The sequence below is a fragment of the Ranitomeya imitator genome, chromosome 2, assembly GCF_032444005.1.
Source record: "Ranitomeya imitator isolate aRanImi1 chromosome 2, aRanImi1.pri, whole genome shotgun sequence".
NCBI classification, from domain to species: domain Eukaryota; kingdom Metazoa; phylum Chordata; class Amphibia; order Anura; family Dendrobatidae; genus Ranitomeya; species Ranitomeya imitator.
In genome coordinates this window covers 489,523,475-489,537,036 of record NC_091283.1, presented here as the reverse complement: position 1 = coordinate 489,537,036, position 13,562 = coordinate 489,523,475, and positions in this window count along the sequence as shown.

The window sequence follows — 13,562 nt, the reverse complement described above, 5'->3', positions numbered from 1 at the left end:
ATGACAGAACTCCTCAGTCCCCCAGCAGTGGCTGACCAGGACAGACATCTATGACAGAACTCCTCAGTCCTCCAGCAGTGGCTGACCAGCACACACATCTATGACAGAACACCTCAGTCCCCCAGCAGTGGCTGACCAGGACAGACATCTATGACAGAACTCCTCAGTTCCCCAGCAGTGGCTGACCAGGACAGACATCTATGACAGAACTCCTCAGTCCCCCAGCAGTGGCTGACCAGGACAGACATCTATGACAGAACTCAGTCCTCCAGCAGTGGCTGACCAGCACACACATCTATGACAGAACACCTCAGTCCCCCAGCAGTGGCTGACCAGGACAGAGATCTATGACAGAACTCCTCAGTCCTCCAGCAGTGGCTGACCAGGACAGACATCTATGACAGAACTCCTCAGTCCCCCAGCAGTGGCTGACCAGGACAGACATCTGTGACAGAACTCCTCAGTCCTCCAGCAGTGGCTGACCAGGACAGACATCCGTGACAGAACTCTTCAGTCTTCCAGCAGTGGCTGACCAGGACACACATCCGTGACAGAACTCTTCAGTCTTCCAGCAGTCGCTGACCAGGATAGACATCCGTGACAGAACTCCTCAGTCCCCCAGCAGTGGCTGACCAGGACAGACATCTATGACAGAACTCCTCAGTTCCCCAGCAGTGGCTGACCAGGACAGACATCTATGACAGAACTCCTCAGTTCCCCAGCAGTGGCTGACCAGGACAGAAATCTATGACAGAACTCCTCAGTTCCCCAGCAGTGGCTGACCAGGACACACATCTATGACAGAACTCCTCAGTTCCCCAGCAGTGGCTGACCAGGACAGACATCTATGCCAGAACTCCTCAGTCCCCCAGCAGTGGCTGACCAGGACAGACATCTATGGCAGAACTCCTCAGTTCCCCAGCAGTGGCTGACCAGGACAGACATCTATGACAGAACTCCTCAGTTCCCCAGCAGTGGCTGACCAGGACAGACATCTATGACAGAACTCCTCAGTTCCCCAGCAGTGGCTGACCAGGACAGACATCTATGACAGAACTCCTCAGTTCCCCAGCAGTGGCTGACCAGGACAGACATCTGTGACAGAACTCCTCAGTCTCCCAGCAGTGGATGACCAGGACAGACATCTATGACAGAACTCCTCAGTCCCCCAGCAGTGGCTGACCAGGACAGACATCTATGACAGAACTCCTCAGTCCCCCAGCAGTGGCTGACCAGGACAGACATCTATGACAGAACTCCTCAGTCCTCCAGCAGTGGCTGACCAGCACACACATCTATGACAGAACACCTCAGTCCCCCAGCAGTGGCTGACCAGGACAGACATCTATGACAGAACTCCTCAGTTCCCCAGCAGTGGCTGACCAGGACAGACATCTATGACAGAACTCCTCAGTCCCCCAGCAGTGGCTGACCAGGACAGACATCTATGACAGAACTCAGTCCTCCAGCAGTGGCTGACCAGCACACACATCTATGACAGAACACCTCAGTCCCCCAGCAGTGGCTGACCAGGACAGAGATCTATGACAGAACTCCTCAGTCCTCCAGCAGTGGCTGACCAGGACAGACATCTATGACAGAACTCCTCAGTCCCCCAGCAGTGGCTGACCAGGACAGACATCTATGACAGAACTCCTCAGTTCCCCAGCAGTGGCTGACCAGGACAGACATCTATGACAGAACTCCTCAGTCCTCCAGCAGTGGCTGACCAGCACACACATCTATGACAGAACTCCTCAGTCCCCCAGCAGTGGCTGACCAGGACAGACATCTATGACAGAACTCCTCAGTTCCCCAGCAGTGGCTGACCAGGACAGACATCTATGACAGAACTCCTCAGTTCCCCAGCAGTGGCTGACCAGGACAGACATCTATGACAGAACTCCTCAGTCCCCCAGCAGTGGCTGACCAGGACAGACATCTGTGACAGAACTCCTCAGTCCCCCAGCAGTGGCTGACCAGGACAGACATCTATGACAGAACTCCTCAGTCCCCCAGCAGTGGCTGACCAGGACAGACATCTGTGACAGAACTCCTCAGTCCCCCAGCAGTGGCTGATCAGGACAGACATCTGTGACAGAACTCCTCAGTTCCCCAGCAGTGGCTGACCAGGACAGACATCTATGACAGAACTCCTCAGTCCTCCAGCAGTGGCTGACCAGCACACACATCTATGACAGAACACCTCAGTCCCCCAGCAGTGGCTAACCAGGACAGACATCTATGACAGAACTCCTCAGTCTCCCAGCAGTGGCTGACCAGGACAGACATCCGTGACAGGAGAACTCAGTCCCCCAGCAGTGGCTGACTAGGACAGACATCTATGACAGAACTCCTCAGTCCTCCAGCAGTGGCTGACCAGGACAGACATCTATGACAGAACTCCTCAGTTCCCCAGCAGTGGCTGACCAGCACACACATCTATGACAGAACTCCTCAGTCCTCCCGCAGTGGCTGACCAGGACAGACATCTGTGACAGAACTCCTCAGTTCCCCAGCAGTGGCTGACCAGGACAGACATCTATGACAGAACTCCTCAGTCCTCCAGCAGTGGCTGACCAGGACAGACATCTATGACAGAACACCTCAGTCCTCCAGCAGTGGCTGACCAGGACAGACATCTATGACAGAACTCCTCAGTTCCCCAGCAGTGGCTGACCAGGACAGACATCTATGACAGAACTCCTCAGTCCCCCAGCAGTGGCTGACCAGGACAGACATCTATGACAGAACTCCTCAGTCCCCCAGCAGTGGCTGACCAGGACAGACATCTGTGACAGAACTCCTCAGTTCCCCAGCAGTGGCTGACCAGGACAGACATCTATGACAGAACTCCTCAGTTCCCCAGCAGTGGCTGACCAGGACAGACATCTATGACAGAACTCCTCAGTCCTCCAGCAGTGGCTGACCAGGACAGACATCTATGACAGAACTCCTCAGTTCCCCAGCAGTGGCTGACCAGGACAGACATCTGTGACAGAACTCCTCAGTCCCCCAGCAGTGTCTGACCAGGACAGACATCTATGACAGAACTCCTCAGTCCTCCAGCAGTGGCTGACCAGGACAGACTTATGTGACAGGAGAACTCCTCAGTCCTCCAGCAGTGGCTGACAAGGACAGACTTATGTGACAGGAGACCTCCTCAGTCCTCCAACAGTGGCTGACCAGGACAGACTTATGTGACAGGAGAACTCCTCAGTCCTCCAGCAGTGGCTGACCAGGACAGACTTATGTGACAGGAGACCTCCTCAGTCCTCCAGCAGTGGCTGACCAGGACAGACTTATGTGACAGGAGAACTCCTCAGTCCTCCAGCAGTGGCTGACCAGGACAGACATCTATGACAGAACTCCTCAGTCCCCCAGCAGTGGCTGACCAGGACAGACATCTATGACAGAACTCCTCAGTCCCCCAGCAGTGGCTGACCAGGACAGACATCTGTGACAGAACTCCTCAGTGCCCCAGCAGTGGCTGACCAGGACAGACATCTATGACAGAACTCCTCAGTCCTCCAGCAGTGGCTGACCAGGACAGACATCTATGACAGAACTCCTCAGTTCCCCAGCAGTGGCTGACCAGGACAGACATCTGTGACAGAACTCCTCAGTCCCCCAGCAGTGGCTGACCAGGACAGACATCTATGACAGAACTCCTCAGTCCTCCAGCAGTGGCTGACCAGGACAGACATCTATGACAGAACTCCTCAGTTCCCCAGCAGTGGCTGACCAGGACAGACATCTATGACAGAACTCCTCAGTTCCCCAGCAGTGGCTGACCAGGACAGACATCTGTGACAGAACTCCTCAGTCCCCCAGCAGTGGCTGACCAGGACAGACATCTATGACAGAACTCCTCAGTTCCCCAGCAGTGGTTGACCAGGACAGACATCTATGACAGAACTCCTCAGTCCTCCAGCAGTGGCTGACCAGGACAGACTTATGTGACAGGAGAACTCCTCAGTCCTCCAGCAGTGGCTGACCAGGACAGACTTATGTGACAGGAGAACTCCTCAATCCTCCAGCAGTGGCTGACCAGGACAGACATCTATGACAGAACTCCTCAGTCCCCCAGCAGTGGCTGACCAGGACAGACATCTATGACAGAACTCCTCAGTCCCCCAGCAGTGGCTGACCAGGACAGACATCTGTGACAGAACTCCTCAGTTCCCCAGCAGTGGCTGACCAGGACAGACATCTATGACAGAACTCCTCAGTTCCCCAGCAGTGGCTGACCAGGACAGACATCTATGACAGAACTCCTCAGTCCTCCAGCAGTGGCTGACCAGGACAGACATCTATGACAGAACTCCTCAGTTCCCCAGCAGTGGCTGACCAGGACAGACATCTGTGACAGAACTCCTCAGTCCCCCAGCAGTGTCTGACCAGGACAGACATCTATGACAGAACTCCTCAGTCCTCCAGCAGTGGCTGACCAGGACAGACTTATGTGACAGGAGAACTCCTCAGTCCTCCAGCAGTGGCTGACCAGGACAGACTTATGTGACAGGAGACCTCCTCAGTCCTCCAACAGTGGCTGACCAGGACAGACTTATGTGACAGGAGAACTCCTCAGTCCTCCAGCAGTGGCTGACCAGGACAGACTTATGTGACAGGAGACCTCCTCAGTCCTCCAGCAGTGGCTGACCAGGACAGACTTATGTGACAGGAGAACTCCTCAGTCCCCCAGCAGTGGCTGACCAGGACAGACATCTATGACAGAACTCCTCAGTCCCCCAGCAGTGGCTGACCAGGACAGACATCTATGACAGAACTCCTCAGTCCCCCAGCAGTGGCTGACCAGGACAGACATCTATGACAGAACTCCTCAGTCCCCCAGCAGTGGCTGACCAGGACAGACATCTGTGACAGAACTCCTCAGTTCCCCAGCAGTGGCTGACCAGGACAGACATCTATGACAGAACTCCTCAGTCCTCCAGCAGTGGCTGACCAGGACAGACATCTATGACAGAACTCCTCAGTTCCCCAGCAGTGGCTGACTAGGACAGACATCTGTGACAGAACTCCTCAGTCCCCCAGCAGTGGCTGACCAGGACAGACATCTATGACAGAACTCCTCAGTCCTCCAGCAGTGGCTGACCAGGACAGACATCTATGACAGAACTCCTCAGTTCCCCAGCAGTGGCTGACCAGGACAGACATCTATGACAGAACTCCTCAGTTCCCCAGCAGTGGCTGACCAGGACAGACATCTATGACAGAACTCCTCAGTCCCCCAGCAGTGGCTGACCAGGACAGACATCTATGACAGAACTCCTCAGTCCCCCAGCAGTGGCTGACCAGGACAGACATCTGTGACAGAACTCCTCAGTTCCCCAGCAGTGGCTGACCAGGACAGACATCTATGACAGAACTCCTCAGTTCCCCAGCAGTGGCTGACCAGGACAGACATCTATGACAGAACTCCTCAGTCCTCCAGCAGTGGCTGACCAGGACAGACATCTATGACAGAACTCCTCAGTTCCCCAGCAGTGGCTGACCAGGACAGACATCTGTGACAGAACTCCTCAGTCCCCCAGCAGTGTCTGACCAGGACAGACATCTATGACAGAACTCCTCAGTCCTCCAGCAGTGGCTGACCAGGACAGACTTATGTGACAGGAGAACTCCTCAGTCCTCCAGCAGTGGCTGACCAGGACAGACTTATGTGACAGGAGACCTCCTCAGTCCTCCAACAGTGGCTGACCAGGACAGACTTATGTGACAGGAGAACTCCTCAGTCCTCCAGCAGTGGCTGACCAGGACAGACTTATGTGACAGGAGACCTCCTCAGTCCTCCAGCAGTGGCTGACCAGGACAGACTTATGTGACAGGAGAACTCCTCAGTCCTCCAGCAGTGGCTGACCAGGACAGACATCTATGACAGAACTCCTCAGTCCCCCAGCAGTGGCTGACCAGGACAGACATCTATGACAGAACTCCTCAGTCCCCCAGCAGTGGCTGACCAGGACAGACATCTATGACAGAACTCCTCAGTCCCCCAGCAGTGGCTGACCAGGACAGACATCTGTGACAGAACTCCTCAGTTCCCCAGCAGTGGCTGACCAGGACACACATCTATGACAGAACTCCTCAGTCCTCCAGCAGTGGCTGACCAGGACAGACATCTATGACAGAACTCCTCAGTTCCCCAGCAGTGGCTGACCAGGACAGACATCTGTGACAGAACTCCTCAGTCCCCCAGCAGTGGCTGACCAGGACAGACATCTATGACAGAACTCCTCAGTCCTCCAGCAGTGGCTGACCAGGACAGACATCTATGACAGAACTCCTCAGTTCCCCAGCAGTGGCTGACCAGGACAGACATCTATGACAGAACTCCTCAGTTCCCCAGCAGTGGCTGACCAGGACAGACATCTGTGACAGAACTCCTCAGTCCCCCAGCAGTGGCTGACCAGGACAGACATCTATGACAGAACTCCTCAGTTCCCCAGCAGTGGTTGACCAGGACAGACATCTATGACAGAACTCCTCAGTCCTCCAGCAGTGGCTGACCAGGACAGACTTATGTGACAGGAGAACTCCTCAGTCCTCCAGCAGTGGCTGACCAGGACAGACTTATGTGACAGGAGACCTCCTCAGTCCTCCAGCAGTGGCTGACCAGGACAGACTTATGTGACAGGAGAACTCCTCAATCCTCCAGCAGTGGCTGACCAGGACAGACATCTATGACAGAACTCCTCAGTCCCCCAGCAGTGGCTGACCAGGACAGACATCTATGACAGAACTCCTCAGTCCCCCAGCAGTGGCTGACCAGGACAGACATCTATGACAGAACTCCTCAGCCCCCCAGCAGTGGCTGACCAGGACAGACATCTGTGACAGAACTCCTCAGTTCCCCAGCAGTGGCTGACCAGGACAGACATCTATGACAGAACTCCTCAGTCCTCCAGCAGTGGCTGACCAGGACAGACATCTATGACAGAACTCCTCAGTTCCCCAGCAGTGGCTGACCAGGACAGACATCTGTGACAGAACTCCTCAGTTCCCCAGCAGTGGCTGACCAGGACAGACATCTATGACAGAACTCCTCAGTTCCCCAGCAGTGGCTGACCAGGACAGACATCTGTGACAGAACTCCTCAGTCCTCCAGCAGTGGCTGACCAGGACAGACATCTATGACAGAACTCCTCGGTCCTCCAGCAGTGGCTGACCAGGATAGACATCTATGACAGAACTCCTCAGTTCCCCAGCAGTGGCTGACCAGGACAGACATCTGTGACAGAACTCCTCAGTTCCCCAGCAGTGGCTGACCAGGACAGACATCTGTGACAGAACTCCTCAGTTCCCCAGCAGTGGCTGACCAGGACAGACATCTGTGACAGAACTCCTCAGTTCCCCAGCAGTGGCTGACCAGGACAGACATCTATGACAGAACTCCTCAGTTCCCCAGCAGTGGCTGACCAGGACAGACATCTGTGACAGAACTCCTCAGTCCTCCAGCAGTGGCTGACCAGGACAGACATCTATGACAGAACTCCTCGGTCCTCCAGCAGTGGCTGACCAGGATAGACATCTATGACAGAACTCCTCAGTCCTCCAGCAGTGGCTGACCAGGACAGACTTATGTGACAGGAGACCTCCTCAGTCCTCCAGCAGTGGCTGACCAGGACAGACTTATGTGACAGGAGAACTCCTCAGTCCTCCAGCAGTGGCTGACCAGGACAGACATCTGTGACAGAACTCCTCAGTTCCCCAGCAGTGGCTGACCAGGACAGACATCTATGACAGAACTCCTCAGTTCCCCAGCAGTGGCTGACCAGGACAGACATCTGTGACAGAACTCCTCAGTCCCCCAGCAGTGGCTGACCAGGACAGACATCTATGACAGAACTCCTCAGTTCCCCAGCAGTGGTTGACCAGGACAGACATCTATGACAGAACTCCTCAGTCCTCCAGCAGTGGCTGACCAGGACAGACTTATGTGACAGGAGACCTCCTCAGTCCTCCAGCAGTGGCTGACCAGGACAGACTTATGTGACAGGAGAACTCCTCAGTCCTCCCGCAGTGGCTGACCAGGACAGACTTATGTGACAGGAGACCTCCTCAGTCCTCCAGCAGTGGCTGACCAGGACAGACTGATGTGACAGGAGAACTCCTCAGTCCTCCAGCAGTGGCTGACCAGGACAGACATCTATGACAGAACTCCTCAGTCCCCCAGCAGTGGCTGACCAGGACAGACATCTATGACAGAACTCCTCAGTTCCCCAGCAGTGGCTGACCAGGACAGACATCTGTGACAGAACTCCTCAGTCCTCCAGCAGTGGCTGACCAGGACAGACATCTATGACAGAACTCCTCAGTCCTCCAGCAGTGGCTGACCAGGACAGACATCTATGACAGAACTCCTCAGTCCTCCAGCAGTGGCTGACCAGGACAGACATCTATGACAAAACTCCTCAGTTCCCCAGCAGTGGCTGACCAGGACAGACATCTGTGACAGAACTCCTCAGTCCTCCAGCAGTGGCTGACCAGGACAGACATCTATGACAGAACTCCTCAGTCCTCCAGCAGTGGCTGACCAGGACAGACATCTATGACAGAAGTCCTCAGTCCTCCAGCAGTGGCTGACCAGGACAGACTTATGTGACAGGAGACCTCCTCAGTTCCCCAGCAGTGGCTGACCAGGACAGACATCTATGACAGAACTCCTCAGTCCTCCAGCAGTGGCTGACCAGGACACACTTATGTGACAGGAGAACTCCTCAGTCCTCCAGCAGTGGCTGACCAGGACAGACATCTGTGACAGAACTCCTCAGTTCCCCAGCAGTGGCTGACCAGGACAGACATCTATGACAGAACTCCTCAGTTCCCCAGCAGTGGCTGACAAGGACAGACATCTGTGACAGAACTCCTCAGTCCCCCAGCAGTGGCTGACCAGGACAGACATCTATGACAGAACTCCTCAGTTCCCCAGCAGTGGTTGACCAGGACAGACATCTATGACAGAACTCCTCAGTCCTCCAGCAGTGGCTGACCAGGACAGACTTATGTGACAGGAGACCTCCTCAGTCCTCCAGCAGTGGCTGACCAGGACAGACTTATGTGACAGGAGAACTCCTCAGTCCTCCCGCAGTGGCTGACCAGGACAGACTTATGTGACAGGAGACCTCCTCAGTCCTCCAGCAGTGGCTGACCAGGACAGACTTATGTGACAGGAGAACTCCTCAGTCCTCCAGCAGTGGCTGACCAGGACAGACATCTATGACAGAACTCCTCAGTCCCCCAGCAGTGGCTGACCAGGACAGACATCTATGACAGAACTCCTCAGTTCCCCAGCAGTGGCTGACCAGGACAGACATCTGTGACAGAACTCCTCAGTCCTCCAGCAGTGGCTGACCAGGACAGACATCTATGACAGAACTCCTCAGTCCTCCAGCAGTGGCTGACCAGGACAGACTTATGTGACAGGAGAACTCCTCAGTCCTCCCGCAGTGGCTGACCAGGACAGACTTATGTGACAGGAGACCTCCTCAGTCCTCCAGCAGTGGCTGACCAGGACAGACTTATGTGACAGAACTCCTCAGTCCTCCAGCAGTGGCTGACCAGGACAGACATCTATGACAGAACTCCTCAGTCCCCCAGCAGTGGCTGACCAGGACAGACATCTATGACAGAACTCCTCAGTTCCCCAGCAGTGGCTGACCAGGACAGACATCTGTGACAGAACTCCTCAGTCCTCCAGCAGTGGCTGACCAGGACAGACATCTATGACAGAACTCCTCAGTCCTCCAGCAGTGGCTGACCAGGACAGACATCTATGACAGAACTCCTCAGTCCTCCAGCAGTGGCTGACCAGGACAGACATCTATGACAGAACTCCTCAGTTCCCCAGCAGTGGCTGACCAGGACAGACATCTGTGACAGAACTCCTCAGTCCTCCAGCAGTGGCTGACCAGGACAGACATCTATGACAGAACTCCTCAGTCCTCCAGCAGTGGCTGACCAGGACAGACATCTATGACAGAACTCCTCAGTTCCCCAGCAGTGGCTGACCAGGACAGACATCTGTGACAGAACTCCTCAGTCCTCCAGCAGTGGCTGACCAGGACAGACATCTATGACAGAACTCCTCAGTCCTCCAGCAGTGGCTGACCAGGACAGACATCTATGACAGAACTCCTCAGTCCTCCAGCAGTGGCTGACCAGGACAGACATCTATGACAGAACTCCTCAGTTCCCCAGCAGTGGCTGACCAGGACAGACATCTGTGACAGAACTCCTCAGTCCTCCAGCAGTGGCTGACCAGGACAGACATCTATGACAGAACTCCTCAGTCCTCCAGCAGTGGCTGACCAGGACAGACATCTATGACAGAACTCCTCAGTTCCCCAGCAGTGGCTGACCAGGACAGACATCTGTGACAGAACTCCTCAGTCCTCCAGCAGTGGCTGACCAGGACAGATATCTATGACAGAACTCCTCAGTCCTCCAGCAGTGGCTGACCAGGACAGACTTATGTGACAGGAGACCTCCTCAGTCCTCCAGCAGTGGCTGACCAGGACAGACTTATGTGACAGGAGAACTCCTCAGTCCTCCCGCAGTGGCTGACCAGGACAGACTTATGTGACAGGAGACCTCCTCAGTCCTCCAGCAGTGGCTGACCAGGACAGACTGATGTGACAGGAGAACTCCTCAGTCCTCCAGCAGTGGCTGACCAGGACAGACATCTATGACAGAACTCCTCAGTCCCCCAGCAGTGGCTGACCAGGACAGACATCTATGACAGAACTCCTCAGTTCCCCAGCAGTGGCTGACCAGGACAGACATCTGTGACAGAACTCCTCAGTCCTCCAGCAGTGGCTGACCAGGACAGACATCTATGACAGAACTCCTCAGTCCTCCAGCAGTGGCTGACCAGGACAGACATCTATGACAGAACTCCTCAGTCCTCCAGCAGTGGCTGACCAGGACAGACATCTATGACAGAACTCCTCAGTTCCCCAGCAGTGGCTGACCAGGACAGACATCTGTGACAGAACTCCTCAGTCCTCCAGCAGTGGCTGACCAGGACAGACATCTATGACAGAACTCCTCAGTCCTCCAGCAGTGGCTGACCAGGACAGACATCTATGACAGAAGTCCTCAGTCCTCCAGCAGTGGCTGACCAGGACAGACTTATGTGACAGGAGACCTCCTCAGTTCCCCAGCAGTGGCTGACCAGGACAGACATCTATGACAGAACTCCTCAGTCCTCCAGCAGTGGCTGACCAGGACACACTTATGTGACAGGAGAACTCCTCAGTCCTCCAGCAGTGGCTGACCAGGACAGACATCTGTGACAGAACTCCTCAGTTCCCCAGCAGTGGCTGACCAGGACAGACATCTATGACAGAACTCCTCAGTTCCCCAGCAGTGGCTGACCAGGACAGACATCTGTGACAGAACTCCTCAGTCCCCCAGCAGTGGCTGACCAGGACAGACATCTATGACAGAACTCCTCAGTTCCCCAGCAGTGGTTGACCAGGACAGACATCTATGACAGAACTCCTCAGTCCTCCAGCAGTGGCTGACCAGGACAGACTTATGTGACAGGAGACCTCCTCAGTCCTCCAGCAGTGGCTGACCAGGACAGACTTATGTGACAGGAGAACTCCTCAGTCCTCCCGCAGTGGCTGACCAGGACAGACTTATGTGACAGGAGACCTCCTCAGTCCTCCAGCAGTGGCTGACCAGGACAGACTTATGTGACAGGAGAACTCCTCAGTCCTCCAGCAGTGGCTGACCAGGACAGACATCTATGACAGAACTCCTCAGTCCCCCAGCAGTGGCTGACCAGGACAGACATCTATGACAGAACTCCTCAGTTCCCCAGCAGTGGCTGACCAGGACAGACATCTGTGACAGAACTCCTCAGTCCTCCAGCAGTGGCTGACCAGGACAGACTTATGTGACAGGAGAACTCCTCAGTCCTCCCGCAGTGGCTGACCAGGACAGACTTATGTGACAGGAGACCTCCTCAGTCCTCCAGCAGTGGCTGACCAGGACAGACTTATGTGACAGAACTCCTCAGTCCTCCAGCAGTGGCTGACCAGGACAGACATCTATGACAGAACTCCTCAGTCCCCCAGCAGTGGCTGACCAGGACAGACATCTATGACAGAACTCCTCAGTTCCCCAGCAGTGGCTGACCAGGACAGACATCTGTGACAGAACTCCTCAGTCCTCCAGCAGTGGCTGACCAGGACAGACATCTATGACAGAACTCCTCAGTCCTCCAGCAGTGGCTGACCAGGACAGACATCTATGACAGAACTCCTCAGTCCTCCAGCAGTGGCTGACCAGGACAGACATCTATGACAGAACTCCTCAGTTCCCCAGCAGTGGCTGACCAGGACAGACATCTGTGACAGAACTCCTCAGTCCTCCAGCAGTGGCTGACCAGGACAGACATCTATGACAGAACTCCTCAGTCCTCCAGCAGTGGCTGACCAGGACAGACATCTATGACAGAACTCCTCAGTTCCCCAGCAGTGGCTGACCAGGACAGACATCTGTGACAGAACTCCTCAGTCCTCCAGCAGTGGCTGACCAGGACAGACATCTATGACAGACCTCCTCAGTCCTCCAGCAGTGGCTGACCAGGACAGACTTATGTGACAGGAGAACTCCTCAGTCCTCCAGCAGTGGCTGACCAGGACAGACATCTATGACAGAACTCCTCAGTCCCCCAGCAGTGGCTGACCAGGACAGACATCTATGACAGAACTCCTCAGTTCCCCAGCAGTGGCTGACCAGGACAGACATCTGTGACAGAACTCCTCAGTCCTCCAGCAGTGGCTGACCAGGACAGACTTATGTGACAGGAGAACTCCTCAGTCCTCCCGCAGTGGCTGACCAGGACAGACTTATGTGACAGGAGACCTCCTCAGTCCTCCAGCAGTGGCTGACCAGGACAGACTTATGTGACAGAACTCCTCAGTCCTCCAGCAGTGGCTGACCAGGACAGACATCTATGACAGAACTCCTCAGTCCCCCAGCAGTGGCTGACCAGGACAGACATCTATGACAGAACTCCTCAGTTCCCCAGCAGTGGCTGACCAGGACAGACATCTGTGACAGAACTCCTCAGTCCTCCAGCAGTGGCTGACCAGGACAGACATCTATGACAGAACTCCTCAGTCCTCCAGCAGTGGCTGACCAGGACAGACATCTATGACAGAACTCCTCAGTCCTCCAGCAGTGGCTGACCAGGACAGACATCTATGACAGAACTCCTCAGTTCCCCAGCAGTGGCTGACCAGGACAGACATCTGTGACAGAACTCCTCAGTCCTCCAGCAGTGGCTGACCAGGACAGACATCTATGACAGAACTCCTCAGTCCTCCAGCAGTGGCTGACCAGGACAGACATCTATGACAGAACTCCTCAGTTCCCCAGCAGTGGCTGACCAGGACAGACATCTGTGACAGAACTCCTCAGTCCTCCAGCAGTGGCTGACCAGGACAGACATCTATGACAGAACTCCTCAGTCCTCCAGCAGTGGCTGACCAGGACAGACATCTATGACAGAACTCCTCAGTCCT